The sequence below is a fragment of the Diadema setosum genome, chromosome 11 (assembly GCF_964275005.1).
Source record: "Diadema setosum chromosome 11, eeDiaSeto1, whole genome shotgun sequence".
NCBI classification, from domain to species: domain Eukaryota; kingdom Metazoa; phylum Echinodermata; class Echinoidea; order Diadematoida; family Diadematidae; genus Diadema; species Diadema setosum.
Window position 1 is genome coordinate 25,968,079 of NC_092695.1, and position 23,681 is coordinate 25,991,759.

Genomic DNA, 23,681 nt, shown 5'->3' on the forward strand with positions numbered 1-23,681 from the left:
AAGACATTCAAACACAATAGAGCAATTGAAATACTGTAGCAACATACTCCAGGAAGGTTGACAAGTCTCTTGACTCAAAACATCCTTAGGCCAGCTTAGGGCGAGTCCAGAGTATACTCCGACAAGTGTCTGTGGGAAATGCATGTTGTAGCAAAATCAGCCTAGCCTCAACAGGTTAAACTTGAGATTCAGACTGGAAGTAGTATAGATATAAAACTTTAGATTTCCAACTATATTTCTTATGTTTCATCTAGATCACTTTACTTTGGTTTCTTTTTTTTTTTTCATGAGTGAAGTTTTCTTAATTTCTCTTCACTGGACTCAAAGTCTCAAAAGTCACAATTCAACTTCAGGCAAAATATTATTCCCCAGGTGCTTCTGTGCAATGAACATGAGAATGAGCCAAAGAAGGTCTACTGTCTGACCGACAGAGAAGTCATCTGCATCTACTGCCAGGTCTATGGCCAGCACAAAGGTCATGAGTGTCAGTTGGTCAGCCAAGTGGCAGCCAGTAATAGAGAGGTCAGTAGCTAATTCAAACTGTCATTACAGATGACTGCCCAGCTCAATACCCACAAATACAAGTAGTCCATGGGCCAAGAGGCGAAAAATTGGTTATTGGTACCATCTCAGGTGGCAATACCTTTTTGGTGTCATTTTGTTTGTTGGGCATAGATATGCTTATCAAGCTATGATAGCATTTCCAAATGAGTAACTTAGTTCTAATAAATGAATTTTTAACCAATTTGGTCTCGTTTTTATATCCCTATACTTCTGAATCGAGGCTAACCGCTATAGAAACAAGAGCATGGTCTTCTGTATGTCCATGGAGCTCATGGTATGTCCACAGGTGTTCTGTTGTAAACGCGGTGCGCTTAGTATTTATTCAAGGCGGCGAAGGGAATATCCAAAGGGTGATGCTGTCCAGAGCTAAACGCGGTGTGTTTAGTCTTTATTCAAGACGGCGAAGGGAATATCCAAAGCCTATGATACAGTGTATATCCCTTTATCTAAAAAAAACAAACAAAATTGCAATTCCTCGTGGATTTTGCCGTATATTTGATTATTCATCATTTTCCGGTGAAAACGCTGAGGTGAAAACACTAATGCCACGCCAATGTAGCTTTATTTCCATCAAACAATGAACCGGTACACTACAATACGTAATGATAAATACTATTGTAAATGAGCAGAGTGATTTTTGTTTAAAACTGATGTATTTGTTGAGAGGGTAGTATAAAAACAGTATAGATAATTCCTTTTATTAGTAACTTTTGATATGATAACGGTACATTGTTTTGTTTTGTTGTTTTTTTTTTGCAGTGTTTACCAGAACTGATATTGTTGTTAATCAGACAAACACACACACACACACACACACACCCCCGAAAAATGGGTTACTGGTACCACCTGAGGTGGCAAGTTCTAGTTGTGCATTTTGAAATGGCATATATCTAAGGAATATTATTTTGCTATAAAAGTATAATAGCATTTCCAGAGTAGTAGCTTAGTCATAGATTTCAGCCATCAACCCGACCAATGCCAAATATTTTTGACGCTCTTTGACCAAAGACAGGCAGAGTGTGACCTTTGAAAATTTCCACTAGGAATTGTTTTTTTGTTTGCTTTTTAGATAAAGGGATATACACTGTATCATTAGCTTTATATATTCCCTTCGCCGTCTTGAATAAAGACTAAGCGCTGTGGACATCATAACCCTTGGATATTCCCTTCGCTGCCTTGAATAAAGACTAAGCGCACCGCGTTTACAACAGAACACCTGGTGGACTTACAGAAGACAGTGCTCTTCTTTCTATAGCGGTTAGTTTTGATTCAGAAGTAAAGGGATATAACAGTGAAACCAAACGGGTTAAAAATTCATTTATTAGGACTAAGCTACTCATTTGGAAATGCTATCATAGCTTGATAAGCACACATATGCCCGACAAACAAAATGACACCAAAAAGGTTTTGCCACCTCAGATGGTTCCAATATCTGGCCTGGCCCATGGACTAAAGGTCACAAATTAGGATTCTCAGGAGGCATGGTCAGGTTGGCAAAAGATCGAGAAGATTAAGTTTGCGATCTTTAACCCTAACTAGGCCGGGCTATTTAGGTAGATCATAGAGCCGGGGGGGGGGGGGGGGGGGGGGGGGGGGGGGGGCCTCCCAGGCCCCCTCCAGATCTCGGCCGTCGACCACGCGATTTGCGATGAAAATTGGACACACATTGCCTATGATGTAATCTAAAGTACTACGAAGTTAGATTTTTTAAAAATGTCATATATGCTAAATTATGCTAATTATGCATAATGATGCATGAAATTGGACAATTTGGTATAAATCACTAAATAAAGCTCGAAATGGGCACATTTTTTTGTGTAAATATTCTTTTTAGTGTCCTAAGGAATATAAGAGAAAAAAATTGAGCCATCCGAAAAAATTTCTTAAGTATTTTATTGTTTTTTGAATTTCTTATGTATTTCTTTGTTTTTTTCGACTTTATGTTTTTCATTGTTTTTTCAATGAAACTTGTCTGCGACATTGTTCCGAACAAGAAAATATGTTATTAATTGATTTTAATCAATAAAACCCCAAAATAATCATGCTTTTATGAAATTTGACTGTAAGCACAGTTTCCATTGAAATTGTACACGAATTCACGTTTTTGAGCAATTTTTGGTCTGACATGCATGTACATATTTATGCGAAACTTCGGAACCGCGCGCCCGGGCCTCGCAAATTTGGTGTCAAAAGATGCGGGAGACTCGACAGAAAAAAGTCATGAAACGCCGTGGCGATAGCTTTTCACGTTAGCGATACATCGCGCGGAATGTCGAGGGGGGCCGCGGAGGCCCCCCCCCGGCCTAGTTAGGGTTAAGATCTCGAAGTTTTGCCAGTGTGATCACAAACTTCCCACAAAACTTCTCGCCAAACTTCCGCAAAACTTCTTGCAAAACTACCCACTCCAACTAGGGATATTTCCCTCACCTCCGACAAACTTCTCAATCTGTTTGTGGGCGGCGTCTCCGAAGCGTGAGGCCGTAGTCTTGTACAGATGTGTACTGTTACGTCACAATTACAGGCCATCGGATGGCGTGCTCTTTCTTCTTTCTTGCGCGTGCACCAATGACCCAAACTTCTTGATCCAAGTTTGGCTGCCAGTGTGACCGCTTGACAAAAGATCGCAAAGACTTTACGATGTTAAACCTCTCAATCTTTTGCCATTTTGACCGCATCTTGTGGTGGGCTGTGATAGTCATTTGAGGTGACTGACTCAAAGTCTTAAATTTGTCTTACCTGTTAAGGGTAATCTTTTCTCTACCTACAGGCTACTGTCAAGATTTGGTGGCTTAAAAAATGAAAAAAAAAAATGATATTAGCAATTTTCTGGGACCATGATTTTTTGGACAGGTGCTGTTTTCACAGTAAAATGAAATACATAATTTCCATTGATATTTCTACACAGCAAATCTGAGTGACCCTAATCTTTAAATCATTTTTCTACCTTTTCTATGAAATGGCTCCTCACAAGAGTCTGTTATTTCAATCACTTTTTGAATGTGTTAGAGTGGTCCAATTTTAACAAGTTATATCCCATTTTCTTTGCTCAAATTTTCCACTAATAAATGTTTTTTTTTTAATGATTCAAAGCTTAGAGCTTACTTTTTAACGTTGTAGAAAAATTGAAGCCACATTGGCTGAAGTTTGCAGGTTTTGAGCTGGGTGGTCACATATTGACTGTTTAAATAGCACAAGAGATAAGCATTAAAGCAGTAGCTACTTGAATGGGATGAAATTTTATGACTGAAAAGCCCCAAAATGCACGAGTGAAAGTCAGTGAAATGTGACGTGCTTTGCAATGTTCTCTTGTGAAATTTTCAACTAGTTTCACACAAGGATATGGTAGCATTTTCTTTATGGCCTTCCCCTAACTTGATTGTCCTGTAGATACAAAAGGGAAAGTGCCTTCAGAACAGTCTAGTTTGAATATAAACAGGAAAGGGAAGTACTTCACTATGTAGACTCACATCATGTGAAATTACCAGAGTTATTGTGTCAATTGTGCATGTACGTGTACTTAAAACCCTCATGACCTGTACTGTGTGAATAAACTATTTTTGAAATGTTTTTTTTTTTTTTTAGTGTAGTGATATCTCTTTGTGTTGTATATTGTACAGATGGACTTATTTTATAACTTTTAATGCTTGAGTATTTCTTCTTTTGGAACATGGTAATGCAGCTCATGTCATCCCAGTTGAGTAATGTTAAAGATTGAGCCATGATAATGTTGATAAACAATATTTTCTGTGACAGAAAAAGCACTGATATCATTTCATTCCCCCTGCATCTCAGGTTTTAGGTCAACTGCAAGATGACCTGTCATCTCAAAAATCAAATTCCTCCTCCCAGCTTTGAAACATTTACAAGATATTTCCAGTTCTGTCCAGCAGCAAGTGAGTTCCCATTGTCACCATAATTGCTTTAAACTTTATAAGTCTTTGTGTATGTTTGTCAGCATATTATGTGACTGTAACAGAAATATCATAAATCACCTTCGCTTACCTCTGTCAATAGGTGAAACCTTTGGTTGGCAGAGGTTGTTTTTGGTTCTATATGTTTGTCTGTCTGTCTGTCTGCCTGTTTGTGTACAAGAAAGCCTGTGAACGAATGATCAGATTTTCACCAGACTTGCAGAGTGTTTAAGAAACAATTTAATTTGGGGTCATGAGATCAAAGCTCATAAAGGACATTTATAAAATAACCTTAATCTCCCAATAACTCAACAATGAATGATCATCTTTTCACCAAATGTATTGTGTGGATGTTCCTATACCACTCCATGTTTGTGTTGAAGATGCTGCCTACGAAATGATGACGTAAATGGTATCCCGGGGTACCAAACAAAAAATTTTGTTGAATTATTTTTTTTTTTTATAAAAAGGTTGTACCCTGGGTGCCAAAAAGAGGAAATTATTTTGATGCTGGAGGTAGCGCACGCTAGCCACTGCATTGCACTGGCTGCACTAAAGCACACGCTAGTGGTATCGCAGCTTCCATGCACGCATAGTATAACATGCAGTAGCATTGGAATGACTATGTACACGCACACACAGTGCATGCATTTTTCTCTGGCTGTCCTCGAGTGGACATGAGGTGACGCTACACAACGCGGTTACCCGGGGTACTACGGTACCCTGGGATAATGCGTGATGCATCAAATGGTGATGTCTTAATCATGGATGGTTGGCAGAGGTCTGCTCTCTTGCCATGCTTTTGGTATTAATGAACACGTTAAGTAATACAGTTGAACTTACATTGGGAATTCTGGGTGTTTCATTCAAGCGCAAATCCAATGCAATGTCTTTTTTTTTTACCTGTTTGTTTGTTTGTTTTTTGCTATTGTGTCAGAAAGAGTCACTGAATTCACATTATTTCTATGAGTGAGTCTGTGTATCTCTGAATTTGTAGGTCAGCATGAAAGAAAACAGAAAAAAAAAAACTGGTTTGGTTTGACCCACTCTCATAATGGGGAATAGTGTGCCTTCATAATTTGTATTTGTTTCAATTCTTACATGTACTTATTTCTCTTAGATATTCATCATCATACTATCCACTTAAACAATTTATAATTCTCAATATTTCAGTTCATTATACCAAATTTTGAAGAAAAATAAAACTGTAACAGAAAAATGCCAATGGAAATGTTAATGATTCTTGGATTTGTAATATTGCAACAAGCATGACTTTGTCAACAAGAAGTCACATTTAGATGCAGTTCAACACTGACTTGTTCTAGTTGGCCATGTTCAAAAAAAAATGAGAAAGAATGGTTGAAGATTCATATAAAAATGGCATTTGAAATATTGAACTTAATAAACTTATACTGTTCATTAAAAGTTTATTGTTTTGCAATATCCTTGCAGTTATGAAAGAGTGTAGTTGCTTCAAGTTATCAACTGTTGTCAACCCAAACATGATATTTATTATATTCTTGGGCAAACCAAAGAGAGAGTTATATGGGGAATGTCAGCATCACCTCAACATATTAGCATAAATAGTGCACATAACAAGCGTCAACTAGGAGGTGAAATCATGTGAATGTTAAATGCTGATGTCATTTTTTTGTGTGTCCAATTTTGATGAAACTTGCACCACTGTTTTCTTATTTGATTTGATTTGATAAACTTTGGGTCAACTTTAACATGATTGGACCTGCACTTTAAGCAACTGTTTAATTTTCAAAATTTGATGAGCATCATGTGATCTACTTGATGTTTTATTATCTTACGTCACACATATGTCCCATTATTTTAATCACCCAAATGTAATATACAAAAATGTGCAAGAATCAACAGAGCAAGAGATGAATACAGTATACAAATGAACCTGAAAGCCTGCCAGTAGCCATTTAGAGAAGAACAGAAAGACTGAAAGAAAAAAAAAGTCTGTAGAGGACTATTCATATTACATACAATAGATACCAGACACATATGAAAGGGGCGTATGACAAAGACAAAACATATTATGCGAGGCATGAGCTGTCCTGTAACTCGAAACCTAATTGTAAAATGCTGCTGGTACTCATTATTCATTTTGATCATGAAAGTGAAAGTTTAGTGCTGGTTAAAAATAAGTGTGTCATATGCTTCTCATATGATATCAAGGATTACTTTTTTTATGCTGCAGCATGATGATTATGCAGATGGAAGTATTGTGATATTGGTTAAAGTTTCCCAGGAGTTGATGAGTCTACATTCACATATTCCTGAATGGAAATAGTGTAATTAAATTGAATGTCTTGAATAAAACTGCTGGTAATTTGTATTTCAGATGAAATTTATTTCATCACGGATTTTAAAATTTGCTCCAATATCTCATAGACACCTTTGATTAGGTCTTGTTGGAAGTTAATGTTGATCTAGCTGACTATCAGACTTTGGTTTCAAGCATGTGTTTGTAGGCTGTGGAGTACTGTATAAAGAACAGTTCAGTGAGGGAAGATTCCTACTCTATGTCCCTTATCTCACTATCACATATTTCTTCACTTCCTTCCTGGTCCTCTCTACTTTGTTTCCTGTCATATTCATTTTACTCTTCAAATGAACAGGAAGTCAGTGTTTCCATCTTCATGACAAAATTAAAGTTAAAGGTAGGGGATACCTTTTACAGACCTCCCAAAATGCAGCAAAACATTAAATATGAACCTCAGGGGACTTGTTTAGGCCACTGCTGAGAAATTTGGAAGTCAACAGTTATCTACAATTTGAATAATGCACAAAACTCAACTACTCAGTACAACGTGTAGTTCTGTGTGTCAGCCACTACACTTAAGCCTTTTTGTTGCAGTCTTCTGTATTTTTTAATCTATAAACACAAATCTAAAGTACGTGTATAAGAGCTGATGTAATAACATATAGAGTGTGTGGCAAGAATGTATATAGAAATGTTTGTAAGTTTTGATGAACTTTCTTCACAAAATATACATGATGGACACACATGCAGTGCATGGGTCTGAAAAGGTAGCCTAGTAATGTACTGGAATTTACGGTGAGCCCCGAAAAAATTCAATTCAAAATCAAATGGTCAATAAAAATGTACTAAATGTTACCTTCCACTTTCAATACTTTATGGGAGTTTCTGAAATGATACTCTCTTCAACATACCACTGTATTTATACAACTCTTCATTTAAGGCATGCAAATGGGATTCCCTACCTTTAAGAAAAAAAAAACAAAACCCAAACACTGCATTATGTTGTGCTTTATGTATATATCAGAATCTTTTCTCTGGTTTGGTGCTCTGTTTTGTTTTTAAATTATCAATATTAGCATTATCATTTCATAGTAGTGAGTTGATAATGTAATTCTTATTCATTTGTTGTTCATAAGTATACATGTATCAGCATTTGATTCCATAGACAATGTTTATCAAATTACAGTTATATTGTTTGAGTAATGTGGAATATCAGTCGGGCGTGAGGTATAAAAAGTGCGGATGACGTATGAACTGAGCATGCGCTGATGGGCTCACATTTTCTTTTTCTTGGACTAAAGAGGCATCTGAATGGGGTCAGCACGTGAGATAATCTGAGCTCAGCCGTGATTGCTTTGTACATCTTCATACGAGTTTTATAGCAAAATAAGTGCAGACTACATTGGAAAAAAGGCAAATAATACCAGGATACACACACTTTTTATACAAAAAGGAACTGATTTTGATACAAAAAATTCTGATCTTTCTCTCAAAGCCATTTTGTGGGAAGCATAATACAAAATGATAAGTATGAATTTAGACCCTGAATGCAGGAACTCTTGTCTACATTTTGGGAACCCAGTGTACCAGGTTCCTTTATATATCAGTTGATGCCACAGGAACCTACTCGGGAACCTGGAACACGTGGTTCTAATAAGAAATGGGGTAATCAACAATTCTAAATTTTATAGGTCAGGGATATTTATAGGTGGTAGGTGGCGTAATAGGGGGATCAATTACACAACAAACATATCAAGTGAATTTCTTAAATGCTTTGCGTAAATTTAGTGTCATTTTAGCTGTCAATAGTTAAAGTTTTATATTGCTTATTATGGCATATCATTTTTTTTTGATATCTCATAGGCACGTTTGTTAGGTCTTGTTGGAAATTAATTATAGCTGATTATCAGGCTTTGGTAGTAACGAGACACATGCCTGTGTGATGCGATGTTGAAGGGAAATGGTTATTTCCTCTAATGTTCTGTGATATTAGTATGCAAGGTACTGAGAGCCATCTTTGTGGCAGATGTGTGCATTCATCTTTCTTATTCTTAGATACTCTAGTATGTCTATTATTGCACTTCATATAATTCTTGTGATAGGTATTCCTCTTAGGCTGTGATGCTTATTTTCTGGTAGGAAAACCAGTCATTTTTTGAAGGGGGGATCTGCAAAATGATGTGAGTGTGTTTGTTTATATTAAGATGTGTTTTAAATATCTGTGAAGTGAAAGTTTCTGTACTCTCTGCTTAACCCAGGAAGTTCCATAGACCACATTTCTGTGTTCTTGTGCTGTGTCTTTACATTTTTTTCGTATTATTATCATTTCAAAGGATTGAGTTTATCATTCTCATTCATTTGACTCCTCTGTTGTATATATCTTTTTGTAATGATAGAGAATGATTATTGAATTACATTATTACCAGTAATCACAATTTGATTACTTGATTCCTTTCTTCATTCCTCTTTATTTCATGCAGTATTTATATTAGATGGAAGATGGAGATTGGAAGAATATATCTGCAGGAAGAAATAAAACTTGAAAATGGGGCATAAAGAAAAAAAAAGTGGTTTATGTACAATGTGTTTCTGTGCTAACTAGTTTTTCATTAAATTCCCACTGTAGGAGGAGCATATTGTTCGGGAAATCCATCATCACTTTGAGATGTTGAGGAGGAAGCTTTGTCGCCGAGAGAAGGAGGTTATTGGAAAGCTGAAGGCCTTGACATCAGGCAAAGTTTTGCTGCTCCGTGAGCAATGCAGGTGAATTTTAGGATGATGCTCATTTGCTACAAAGGTAGCTGTATCGAGTTTTGTTTTGGTTTGTTTTTTCTTTAATGACGTAGCATATGTTAAATTGAATGTGAAATTGAGTAGTATATTGTGAAATGGTCTAAGATTTGCTTAGGGCAGAACAGCATTGTTTGAATAAGGCCATAAACATTTTTGTCACATTTACCCTTGTGTCATGTGAGCAGAACTTTAATTGCCAGGCATATTGACAATGGTGGCATATTCTACCTTTTTATGCGAGCGTGTGTGTGTGTGTGTGTGTATGTGTGTCTTTCATATCCTGTGTCTTGAATATAATGGCGCAATATCCTGAATATATCATGTCAGGACAAAATTGATTAGGCCTTGAATAGAGAAAGTGAACAATTTTCCTGTTTATGAATAGATCGGGGAGTGACATGTGTAACCAATGTGGCCAAATCATTCAACATCACATGACAAAGATAAATACACTTCTACTTTATTCCAGTGGTAGCCATTTGAATGCACAGTAGTGTTAGTATGACTTTGTGGTTTCCAGCATAGCTTTCTTCATTTGACCCCCCCCCCCCTCGTTTGTACATAATAGGTGTATTATCTGATGTCATGGTATATTCTTCTCTGTTTTTTACTTTTGTTTGAATCTTATTATGGAAATGTTGTGTGATAAAATCTTTTAATTGCCTGTTTCCTACAATGCCACCCCCCCCCCCACCAAAAAAAAAAAAAAAAAAAAGGTTAAAAGGGATTTTTTTTTTCCATTTATGAATATGAGTTTGAAAGCTTTCTGTTCAATGATCTCCTTCCTTTCAACCCTCTTTAATGGTGGTTCCTGTATTTATTCACATTGGATGCTAGGCATATTGGAGGGCTTTTGGATCAAGCTGAACAATTGCAGAGTTCCTGTCAGGCACACATTTCTGGGCCAGACTATGAAATTGTGCAGAAAATGGATTTGATGAAGGTATGGGTAAACTTTGTTGCAATGATGTGAATATATATATATATATTTTTAACCATGGGGACATATTCAATCAGGCTATTATCCCAAAGTTTCTAATCATCAGACAGTAGGTCTACGTATGTTTGAGCAAAAAAAGAGTTGACTTTAAATTATTGAAAGAGGTATTTCAAGGAATGTGAAGAATTTGACAAGATTATCATTTTGATCATTATTGTATCAGTGATCACTTGCTATGTATAAATGTAATGAAATTGGTAGAACATTGAAGGTAGTTGCTCATCTTATCACTTGATTTTTCATTCCCTTTCATGTGGAACTGACTTTAAATGAAACAGGAAGAACATGAAATGTTTCAGGTTACGAAGGAGATCTGGTCTTACATTGAAATATTTGAGGTTGGTAAACAGACACAATTTTATGGCCAATGTTAAAACTATTCTTTTTCTATTAAGAGTATTTGAGGTACAGCAATAGCTACATGTATCAAGCTATATAAAACTAACACCAAAAATAGTTTTAAATTTTGCAACAATTGAACATTTTCTATTGGAGATGAGTATTTAGGAGTTCTAAAGTACAAGTACTTGTGTGAAATATGCAGATAATTATTATAAATTTTTGTTACGATATTTCTCTTCTCTCATGCCCTCTCTTATCATATTTTGCCTGTCCATTTTTCCATATTGCTCTGTCTGCATATATATGATACCACCACATCTTAACTTCCGGGTTCCTTGAATGAAATTGAAACTTCGCAGCATCAGTTTCAAAGTCTGACATCAGAGCTATCTGGTTACGACTTCTCTCCATGCACAAAGAGCGGCATCGCGTGCGAACTACCAAGGACGCTGCAGGATGCCATAGCTGCTCATGCAAAAATTGTAGAGACTGAAGATGTACAGAAATTCAGTTTGTTTGGTAATTTGTGAAAGCTACATATTTTTTTTTCTCTATCTGTAATGCACAATCAATAATACATTTCATTCATTTGTTGACTGTATATTTGGTCTAAGTTTTCCAGCTGCTGAAGTTGGCTCAGAAATATATCAGCCCATTTGCATCAGATAGTGATTACACCACTAAGAATTTATTGTATATGCCATATATTTAGAGTGAGTGTAATTTTTTTTGTGAATAGAGCTTTTGCAACACTTTTTTTACTGGTTAGATTTATAATTTTGGAGTACGCGTAATGAAGGGAGACATGTATGCATACATGTGCCATGACATGAAGTTTAGAGTATATATAATTTCATTTTGTTAAATTTGCGAATAGCTCGACATAAGAATTTGCAGATCAAGATAAAAACCTTGCAAAATATGTTACTTGTACAGTACATAGAATATTCCCTCACTCTAGATCCATTGGTTGGTCGTTGTGCATTCTAACAAGACAGTAAATATTGACATGGCTGTCAAAAACACAAATATCTTCCCCTTCTCTCTCCCCCCCCCCCCCCCCTTGATAAAAATCAAAGCTATCCAATAATTAAGTTATATTAATGGTAAGGCTTGTTGGGTTTCCACTGAGTAAAGTACTTGAAATGTACTAATGTATGCTTATCAGCAAAATATGAAATGGGCTAAGCAAATAATTGGTTTGCATGTATTTCTTCAAGGTTGCTATTATAACAGTATATCATCAGCTATAGCCAGAAGGGCCCTCTCGTGTTCTTAGATTTGAGCGTAATTAAAAATGAAGTAGTCAGTTTTCATGAAATAAGAAACTTTATTACATCAAAAGTGGGTAATATCGGGTAAAATAGCGCCCTTGTGGTTTAGATTTTTGTTGTATTACTGAAAATCAAAATATCTTAAAATTTACACTGTAATGTAGAAGAGATTGAGCTCTACAACACGATATTAAAAGCAATAATTCAGTGCCTCCCAAAATTGTGATAAAGCCCTTCTTGTTCTCAGCTGATGATATATAACAAGAATATTGCAACAGGTTCGCTCTTGCTCACGACCACTCCTCGGAAGAGGGCACAGTAACTCACTCTCTAAATAGGACAGCAGATCTCACAATTTCCTTTCAAAATACAAAATACTGGAAGCCTTTTGAAAGATTAAGCCGACTTACTTCAACAGTTGATGTTCATGATTATAGCCTGGACCGCACTTGGCTACTTCTGTTAACTGCGCCTAGCCATGCCTTCTTTGGATCTAGCTGCTGACTCTTGTCCCCCGCTTCTCCCCAAAACGATCTGCCCCGCTCACTCGCCCCCCCCCCCCCCTCCCTTTTATACACAGTGCCCATGCTGTGCTGTACCCCAAGGGCATGAATTGTCCATGGCGCACCCACATTTACATTTACCTCTATTTCAATGATGTTTGCACAATCTTTTATCCCATTCTTATCTTTCATGCAACCTGTACTTTGCCCTTGATGTTTGCATAATCTTTTATCCCATTCTTATCTTTCATGCAACCTGTACTTTGCCCCGTGCAGCTAATCCTGAAGGGCAAAATGAAGATGGTGATGAAAGTGACCCAGTTGAACACCAGCACCAAGGTGGATCCCCTCTGTCATCTGGTTGTCGGGGACGACGGCACGGCCACCCCTCCGTCAGGTAATCTTCTGCTGCCTTTGAAACATTTCTACAGCAAGTTCATACACAGCTGTATGGAAAAAAAAAGTTTCTCGATGTGTACTGTGACCACAGGGGCAAGTTCCAGCAGATAGGCCCAGTTGATATGAAATGGAAAAAGCTTGTGGAATCTCATTACTATTTTCTTGTGATGAAATCTTTGTAATTGAAATGGCCGTGAGATAACCATGGGATATTGCAATTGTTGTTTTTGTTTTTTTAATGAAGATGTATTCTTTTCTAATCAACTCTTGAAACAATTTTCTGCATGGTAATTATACAGGCCAAGACAACGTCTCCAGAGGCCCGATGTCATCATATTCGACAACGTTGGTGACCTGGATGAGATCGATCCATCTGTGTGTAGAGTGCGCCCTCTATGTCCATGCCACCACGGTGGCCGAGGGAGGAGCAATCTGTACGTTCACAGTGAAAGACGTGGCCACAGAGAAAGAGGATCAAGCCGAACTGAGGAAGGTATGATGACTATTTTTCTTTTTTTGCATGCAACAAGTTGCAGCAATTACACACATTGAAAGATAATATTTGTTAGGCTGTATTATTCTTGATTTACACATATGTGTGTTGTTGGCTTGTTTCGTTCTAACACTAGGGAGACATTGCTAACACTACAAAACAACACATTAAGGAAAACAGAATTGTCTCATTTAATAGCTTACATTTTGTACAGTATATTGTGTGCAGACGGTCCTGCATCGAGCAAGAAAATGTTTGTTTATATTACAAACCATGAAGAGCTCGCAACTTTCATATTCATTTACATTGCATATGAATGTGAATTTCATGCCTATTTGGTAAATCTGTTCTGATAATGCTTCTCTTGAGCCTTGACATATGGTGATTGCCTGTCATATCACCATTTTGGATGCAACAAAGGAGTAAATTGCTGATACATTGTTTTGCTCTCACAGATACCTTCCATAATGTTAGTGACATCAGCAGTGACTCTAGTTCAACTGTGGACAGCCCTCATTTCAGCGACTTTAGCGATGTTGACCTGGAGCTCCCGCTGAGGTCGGCGTGGTCGAATCGTGATGGGTGGTCGTCTTTGACGCCAAACACCACTTTTGCAGAGCCTCACCAGAGCAGAGAAATGGAGGGAGCCACTGCTGTCAGGGTGTCTGCAAGGGCGGTTGTTGCAGAGATGGACCAGGGTCACGGTGCAGAGGATGGAGGGGAGGGAGCGATAGGAGGTCAGGAGTCATCATCATCGTCTTCGTCGTCGTCATCAGGTGAGATAATTTGTTTTATGTCATCATTCTAAACATTCATTTTTATTCAGGTGTGAGTTTCTTTAATTTGTCTCCCTCTACAAATGAAATTTGTTAAGATTGCATCTGCTGATTTGTAATTGTAATAAACATGTTGGACAAGAGAGGGAGGCAAATTGAAGAAACTCACACCTGAACCTTAATCCCTCTGAATAATATCTTGCTTTTGTTCATTTTTATTTTTGTTTCATTTTTGCCACTGTTGTGCAGTGCAATGTTTTGCTTGTCCATGTCGTACTGCTTCTGTCAGATTCTGAGGACATCGCATCATGGTGGTAAAATATTTATGAAGCTTTCATTATTGTTTTGAATTAAGAATGTCTTGATGGCTTAGTGGTTGATTTCTCTATATTGTACAGTTTTGCATTATAATGCCAATGATTTACTCATAGAGTCTCAAAAGATGTGTGTTTCATCCAATGTCAGCCTTTTTTTTTTTTTTTTTTAACCTCTGGTTTTCCATTTCTTTTCCTTCATTCAGAATATGTGCATTTCCATAGTTGTATCATGTTCAAATCTTGAGTATATAATTTGAACATCATGTAATATACACACTGATATATGTGACCTTGCATCACAAAACCAAAAAAAAAAGTCACCAGACATGGTTCTTAGTAAAGGGTAGATTCTAAAAGAGCAGACTTTAAGCTTTAAAATGATGTATAACTCAATTCCAATGGACTCCCCTAACCTGTCTAAATACTGGAAAGAAAGCACACAATCTGGAAAAGTGTTAACTGAGAAAAGAGGCTCTGAAGTACAGGGTCTATTCAAAGCACTTTAATCTTTACCAAGCCGTGCTAGCTGTGCAATGAAAGGGACAAAACACAGGATGTAAACCACCGGAGCAACAACAATGTAGGGATTATCAGATTAAGCTGAAATTGAGCATGCTCTATTAACACATTATGCCCATAATTAGTGCCAACTTTCAAAGCAGTAGCCATATTCTTTCAAAAGTTATTAGACTTGAAAGTGAAGAGTATGCAAAGGATTTTAAGAAATGAAAAGGGGCCTCTAAGACATAGCTGATCATTCTACTGTCCCCCCCCCCCAAAAAAAAAAAAAAAAAAAAAAATTGGTTGTAGAAAAACTGTTCAAAACATGATCCCAATCTTAAGAATGATGTAGAAGGATAGCTCTTTCAGAAAATATGAAAAACTCAAGATTGACTCGGTTGACCCATTTCACCTTTTTTGAGTCCTCATTTAAAATCAAGGTCTGTGACTTTTTGTTCGTTTTGTGATGCACGGTCACTTATTGTTTGATAGCAAAATGTATGATTAAGGTCACTAAACTTCCTTTTGTGAATGCACATCATCTATGCAGCAGATGTAAACTGATACCATGCACTCCCGTGTCAAAGAAAGCAAACAGATACAGGGGATGTAATTTGTAATCCATGTGAAATAAATTATGTTGATAAGTATGTAGTCAGAGACGAGTTGTGAAGGAGACAAGTTTCAGGTTTCACTTCTATTTCAATTCTGTGTCTCATGAAAAAAGTCCCTTCCAAAGTCTGCTCCACTCAACTCTTCAACTGCATTGTATGCTGTAAGCAAGCAGCATCTTTGGCACACTGACTTCCTTCTTTAACTGGAGACATGCATATAAAACAGACCGTTAAACTATGTAAGATATGCGACCCAGCATCATAAAACCATCAAGAAAGCAGCTATGAATTCAAATTGTTCAGTGAAGGTCAAATTCTGAAAGAAGAGATTCCCAGTCTTCAAGATGACAAATGACACACAGAGCTATCCATACATGCAAAATTAATGATAAAAAATGAATGTGTAGCAATACTACTTTTTGAAGAAATAAAAGGCCTGCTAAGTTGAGGGTCTCTTCAAAGTATCAAAGTAAAGGAAGACTCTAAAACTTCTGTAGGGCTTTAATGCACATTTTTTACATTCCTCATGGGTGGAATTATGAGAAAATGAAGTTAAGGTAGGAAAGAAATATAAAAATATTTAAAGAATTCTGAAGAGCTCCTACTCTTCTACACTTTCAAACTTCAGTTAAGATACAAATTGATAACTCCATCCAAAAATACCCCAAACCCCCAATCCACTTGATTCACAGTGCTATTTTTAAGGCCTTCTGCTAAATCAATCCACCCAACTGTGCATGGGGATCTGAGATGCAAGTTCGTACATACGACACATACATTATGGTATTATGTCTGCATTAACCCAATGTAGACTGACTGATTTTTGTGTAACACACATTTCCCATTTATCCCAGCCCGAGAATACTCCCGCGTAGTCTTCAATGGGTTACACGTCCTTAGTCTCAAGCAGACATGTAGCTGTTTCCTGTTTGTAATAAAAACATGCTTGAAATGTGGTGGTATCATTGGATAGAGTTTCAGTTTTTATAGCCAACAGATGGTTTATTGCCAAAAGGAAGAAACGTGTACGTGTACTTCCCGCGCTTGGCTGTAAAGTGGAAATATGATACATGTGTGATACATGTATGATACAGTGCAATTCTTATTTTCACAGTGGCACGTTCTATGATGTGGGTCGCCTAGACAGTGTTTAGCATGCAATAAGATACATGTAATTGATAAAACTGACATGCCATACTCTACACATTGTGAATTGTGCCTACAGCTCCAACTTCATAAAGCACTTGCAGCATTTGTGTGTAACAGTCTATTCAGCCATTCAATTAAGCCTTACAAATAGCTGTGGGCAATGTAAGCATCATAGCAAAATTTCATATCTTGCTTCTGTAATTGGGGCATTAGTAGGTCATGTCAGAAGTGGAGTTTATGTGTGCTGATATCTACAGAAATACCTATTATACATGTGTATCTCTGTGCAGATGAACAAATTCCTGCAAGTCCAGAGAACCTTGGGTCAAGTCCAGAGAACCTTGGGTCAAGTGCAAACAGAGGTCATGCAAATTTGCAATCTGATGATCACTTACAGGCAAGGTATGACTGGCTTTGCAACTTTTGTGCATCTCTCAAGATTAAAAAAGATGATGGACCTCATGCGCAAGTTTTACAAAAATAGTTTCTTGAGTCATAAATATTACTATCCATGAATAGGCACATTTGTATATGCTAAGTCTATATTCAAAGTGTTGTGTCACCAACTATCGAAAAATTCAAAAAGCTCTAATTTGCTTTTTTAGTTGTCATTGTTTCCTGCCTCTTTTTTTTCTTTTCATTTTTTGATGCAAGCCTGAATGTTCATATGTGACCATGCACCACAAAATCAACCAAAAGTCGCCAGACATGTATTTTTAGTTAAGAGCTTATTCTGAAAGAGGAGACTTTAGGCTTTAAAGTGATGTATAACTCAAATCAAATGGACTCTTCTAACTTATCTAAATAGTGGAAAGAAAGCACACACTCAGGAAAAGTGTGAACTGAGAAAAGAGGCTCTGAAGCACAGGGTCTATTCAAGTGCTTAATCTTTACCAAGCCGTGCTAGCTGTGCGATGAATGGGACAAAAAACAGGATGTAAACCTCCGGAACAACAACAATGAAAAGATTATCAGATTAAGCTGAAATTTAGCATGCTTTCTGAAAACATTCTGTCCATCATTAAAATGCCAACTTTTAAAGCAGTAGCATCATCCTGACTGAAGTTGTTAGAGTTGAAAGTGAAGAGCATGTACAGGGTTTTTAAGAAATGGAAAGGGGACTTTAAAGACACACCTAATCACACTATTTGAAAAGAAGGTGTTCGAGATAAACTGCTGAAAACACACTTTGCTTGTCATTTTCTGATCTAAACTTTTTGCATAATGTAGAAAAAGAGTTGCTCTTTCAGAAAATATGAAAAAGTCAAGATTTGCTAGGTTGACCAATTTCACCTATTTTCAGTCCTCTCACAAAATCAGTGTGCGCAACTTTTGTTTTGTTTTGTGATGCACAGTCACATATATGCAAGTGATAACTGGTTCGCCTTGAAATATATATGGTGCCGTGGGAATCTCGTTAGCACAAGGTCATTGGATTTGGCTAATATACCTCATCATATCACAGTCCTTGTATCTGTACGCTGGGAATGCATAAGTGTCCACTTTATAAACATGTTCATGCTCTAAGAGGGTTATAATAATGCGATGCAATATTGATGACTGGAAAACATGATTTGCCATGAGAAATTGCTAGTGATCTTACAACAAAAAAGTCCCACCAAAATTTCAGTTTTAAAACAAAACACAAAATAATCTGAAAGCAGATGGAAAGCACCCTTATTCCTATCTGTGAAACAGCAATGCAAAGTAAAGTTGATTCCAAGTCCCTCATAGTAAGGTTAGTTGGAATAAAGTAAATTCTTATCATTCCTGATGTCACTGTAATGGAACTCGCTTGTACAGTATATCAACATATGGATCTGTGATAAACTGAAATGTTTGTCAAAGTTAGATCAGGGAGGTGCTCCCTGGTTAGATCCATGTACTGTATCATGAACAAAATGATGATTGAAAAGTTCACACACCAAAGAAACATATGGCCAGAGAAATATGACTTGTCTCTTTTTGTGTGTGTGTGTGTGTTTATATACCCAGTCAAGAACCGAAGTGCTCCGTGTTTAACTGCTCAACCAGAACTTCAGCATCTGCGTATGCTCGGTGTAAGAATTGTAGCCGAGTGTTTTGCCAGAGCTGTGTGAGCCAATCCAGTAGTGCCCGCAGATGCTACAAGCGCCCTCGAGGTCACAGCTTTGTCTTCCTTTCCCATGGATCACGCCCAAACGTGTCTGGCAACAACAGCAACTCTGCTGTCCTCCATGCAACATCGGGCAGTGGCGCTCATCATCGACATCGGCATCGCCATCACCACCATCCCAGACACCACCACATCCACCACCAGCATGGTCATCACCGTGGTAACAGGCATCACCACCAATCCGCATTACGCCACCACTACCACTCGCAACGACAGCAGCAGCATCACCACCACCACCACCACCAAGATGGCAACGGAGAGTACTCTTCTCGTCAGCCACGTAGTGAAGGCTGTCGCAGCAGTAGGAGCAGGGGCCATCGCAGATCTGGATGCCAGGAGGTCAGGTCCCACAGCCGGTTTCAGGGAGAAGAGCAAGGAGAAGCAGCCGCAGTGGTTGAGACCATATTTCAAGATCTCATCATATGAGTGAAGGATTACTCAGAACTAGTGTACCATTTCATACAAAATGCTGCCACTGTGGGCATGCCTTCTGCTTGGAAGATGCGGGCGGCCCAGGATTTAAGATGTAAAGATCTTCAAAAAAAAAAAAATGCGACCGTGCATCACAAAATGAACATAAAGTTGCACCCTCTGACTTTGTGTGAGGACTGAGAATAGGCAAAATGGGTCCACCCAGCCGATACTGGCTTTTTATATTTTCTGAAAGAGCAAGTCTTCTTCTACATTGTACTAAAGTTTTGGATCATAAAATGACAAGGAAATTGTGTTTTTAGCAGTATTTTTCTTGAACACTTTTTGGTAGAATGGTGTGATGAGTTGTGCCTTATAGAATCCCCTTTCCATTTCTTAAAGACCATGTCCATACTCTTCACTTTCAATTCTACTAACTTTTGAAAGGATGATGCTACTAATTTGAAAGTTGGCATCAATCATCTACAGAACGTGTTAATGAAGCATGCTTAATTCCAGCATAATCTGATAATCCCTTCATTGTTGTGCTACAGTGGTTTACATCCTGTTTTTTTGTTCCATTCATCTCACAGCTAGCACAGCTTGGTGTATATTAAGCACTTAACCTGTTCCTTCCTCAATTCTCTGAGTGCCTTTAATGCCCCCAAACGAGATTCTTTTCGCCGGTCAACAGAGAGGCACACAGGTTGGTAATCCAGCTGTGTGAAGGCAATCAAGCGGTTCATTGTGTCCCCCTTTCTATGGTCAACTACATCTGCCCGTGAACAGTGGAAATATCGATCGGGTGGGAGGTATGAATAGAGCGTGCGCTGATGAGCTCTCAGAATCTTTTGTTCTACACAAAACCAGGTACCTGAATGAGGTGACTTGGGTCAGCGAACCCGCATTTCTAACTGATCTCAGCCTTGATCATTATGTACATGTTCGTACAAGTTTACAGCAGAACAAGCACAAAACTAAATCAGGAAAAGGTACATGATACTGTAAAACCCCCTTTTTTTTAAACAGCAGGAGAACAAATCCTGATAGAATAAACTCTGATCTTTTTATCAAACCCACTTTTCTGAGCATTTTAACACAAAGAAACATGAATTTAGGCCACTGAAGCAGGCACCCTTGTCTTCATTTTGGGAACCTGGTAAACCAGGTTCTCGTATATCAGTTGCTCCCATGGGAACCTGGTAAACCAGGTTCCCGTAAGGAACGGGTTAATAGACTCTGTACTTCAAAGCCTCTTTTCTCAGTTCACACTTTCCAGCATGTGTGCTTTCTTTCCAACATTAGGGTAGGTGAGGAGAGTCCATATGAATTGAGTAATACATCATTTTCAAGCTTAAAGTCTGCTCTCTCAGGAAAATCCATGTCTGTCGACTTTTTGTTCGTTTTGAAGTGCACAGTCACAAATGTTCTAATAAATCATTATGTGCTAAACATGTTTTCTCTAACCCTGAATATAAAGAAAGAAATAGCCTGCATTGTATTAAAGAAAAAAATGTCCTACTGCATTTAATACTAAACATAAGATCCTTGACAAGTATTCAATTGTAATGTATGGCAGTACTTGTTTATGCATTATGCATAGTATGTTTTATGAACATTTCTACTTGAATTCAATTCAATTCAATTCAATTTTATTTCCATTTCCATTGAATAAACAGAAAAAAATATATATACAATACATTTACAGAACAAATTTATAACAATTTTATAATTGAAGTAGTACTTCATTTCATTTACATGGCTGGATGTGGAAATGTAGTTACAGTGTCATCGTAGAAGTTTCCTTTTTTACTGTTAATCTCCATGAATAATTTTGTTTGCTCAATATTATCAGTATGATCATGAAGTAAAAAAAAAAATAAATAAATAAAGGAAGAAGAACCAGCGTGGGATTTTTTTTTTTTTTCCAATTGGTGTTCATAATGATACTAATTTAATGTGTAATCTTATTCAAAGAGAGTAATATCAACACAGAAAATATCTGTAACTACACCTCAGCAAATAGATGCCCTTCATTCATATGTCATTGTAATTTATCGTAAGAAATTGCAGAAATTCAGTCTGACTGAGATAGAGTAAAAAGAATAACCATGATCATGGCAGGGGCTACTTAACAAAGAATGTATAGAAATGAATGGTATTTATGCCGTGTAAACCAAACGATGCAAATGAGAAAAATGTCACAACTCTTGAAAACATGCAGAAATCTCCCAGGCTGAGTTCAGAAGGTGGTTTAATCCGTTGAGGATGGACTGATTTTGCTACAACACGCATTTCCCGTAGACACTTGCCCGAGTATACTCTGGACTCGTCGTCAGTTGGTTAAGCTAAGACCGTGGTACAGTATAAATTTAAAGCATGAAATAAGTGTACCTTTGACATATGTATGTCAACATGTTTTTGTTATTGGACGTGTGTAGGTGTATGCAATCTGCCAATCATATTTTTGCAGAAAGAAAATTACATAAAGCATGGTTTAAATTTAACTACTTCGTGAATTCGGGCATTTGAGTCTTGGTTCTGTGAATTAATTTTTCTGTTTAGCAAGACTAATCACATTTTCCCTTCTGTAGAGGCGTTTGCTGCTGCGCAATGTCACCTCCTCCAAAGTAATTCTGTCACGCACCAATTAGTACTTGACCCATATAGAACTCTGTTTTATGTCATTACAAGTACATGAAGTACCCGTATTGTTTATCACAACTGAATCCCTCATAAATCCTTCACGTGTCTAGGCTCAAGGATAATGGTATGGGACTACATGAGAAAGATGTATTGTCTTGTTATAGATGAGTTCCTGGTAGTCTCAGATGCTTGACAACCATGCCCTGGGGGAAACTATCCATCATGAGAGCTCACTCTTTTATCTCTCTTTTCTAAACTAAGTTTCAATCATTATTAAGTACTTAACATTGCAATAAACACGGCCCTGTGTTCTGCTTTGAGGAAATGAAATGTCAAAAAAAAAAAATCCTTAGGTCCCTTATGTGAGAGCAGGATGTTGGTATTATATTGAGATCGATCAAGGAATTTGGCATGGATACAACCGGTTCTTTGAAATGGGGGGAATTTTATGAGACTATCGAGACTATCTCAAAGAATAAAAGATTGAAAGAGGGATCATGCTTAATGAACCCCATGTCTTCACTTTAATATTGATTGTCAAGTACAATGTATGTCGGCTACAACAAAACTGTTGGTGGGACATCCAACCATCTTTGTGTCACTGCTTTACTAGTTTGCTAGGAATATGTGATTTTACTTCCGTGATTTTTCTTCTTTTTCTGACATTGTGTATTATTAAAACAAGTTGTATCAAAACCACTCCATGGTATGTGTCCCTTTAGTTTCCATTGTTAAATTGATGCTGAACAAGTATTCAACCAGTATTCAATTAATTATCACACATTGACATTGTGCAAGTGTGTTAGGAGCTGTATTTGTGCCATAACCTTGAAGTCCTGAGAAAATTTTACAGCAGAAGTCATCATCCTGTCATTATTAAATTAGTATGCCTGCATTTCACTGCATATCTGGTATTACAGAAAGACAAGATGGAAATAGGTTACATTCATTCTATCTTCACAAAACTTGGATAGGTACTGTTAAAGCTGTTATTTTTGGGTGGATCTGATTATCCCACATTTCTGGAATCACTGGTGGGCCTTTGATTTAACAACATACAAAGAAATTGCAAATGCCTTGGTGTCAAATCACGAAAACAGCATCTCACAAAAATGTCTTTGACCTTATTTGAAAAAAAAAAAAAAAAAAAATCTGTATGTGAAAATAACAGCTTTGACAGGTACAAAATACTGTATTTGCAAATATGAGAGAAGCGAGAAACCGGGAATTTAGCCATCTAGCTAGACTATTTTTGCCAATATAAGAATCAGTTACAGATGAATAGCTCTAGAACATTTTACAAAAAATAATATCAAATAGTACATGAACAACTAATACCCCATATATGAAAGTCATTTTTTCCTTGTTTTTTTTTTTTTTATACTGTATGAAGCACTGACAATAAAAAGATACATTGTAGATGAAAGTGGGTGGGGGGGGGGGGGAGATACACTTGTAGGCAGGGAAGTGAGAGTTCAGAATTTAATCACATCTTTCTTCATTTTTTTTTTTTTTTTTACTCTGACCTAAAACCCTCTTTTCAAACCCTCTG

General features: G+C 37.3%; 1 pseudogene; it reads left to right on the forward strand.

Moving 5' to 3' along the window:
• Nucleotides 1-19,498, forward strand: part of LOC140235376 (uncharacterized) — a 30,886-nt pseudogene extending 11,388 nt beyond the window's left edge.
• The last annotated feature ends 4,183 nt before the right edge of the window (nucleotides 19,499-23,681 follow it).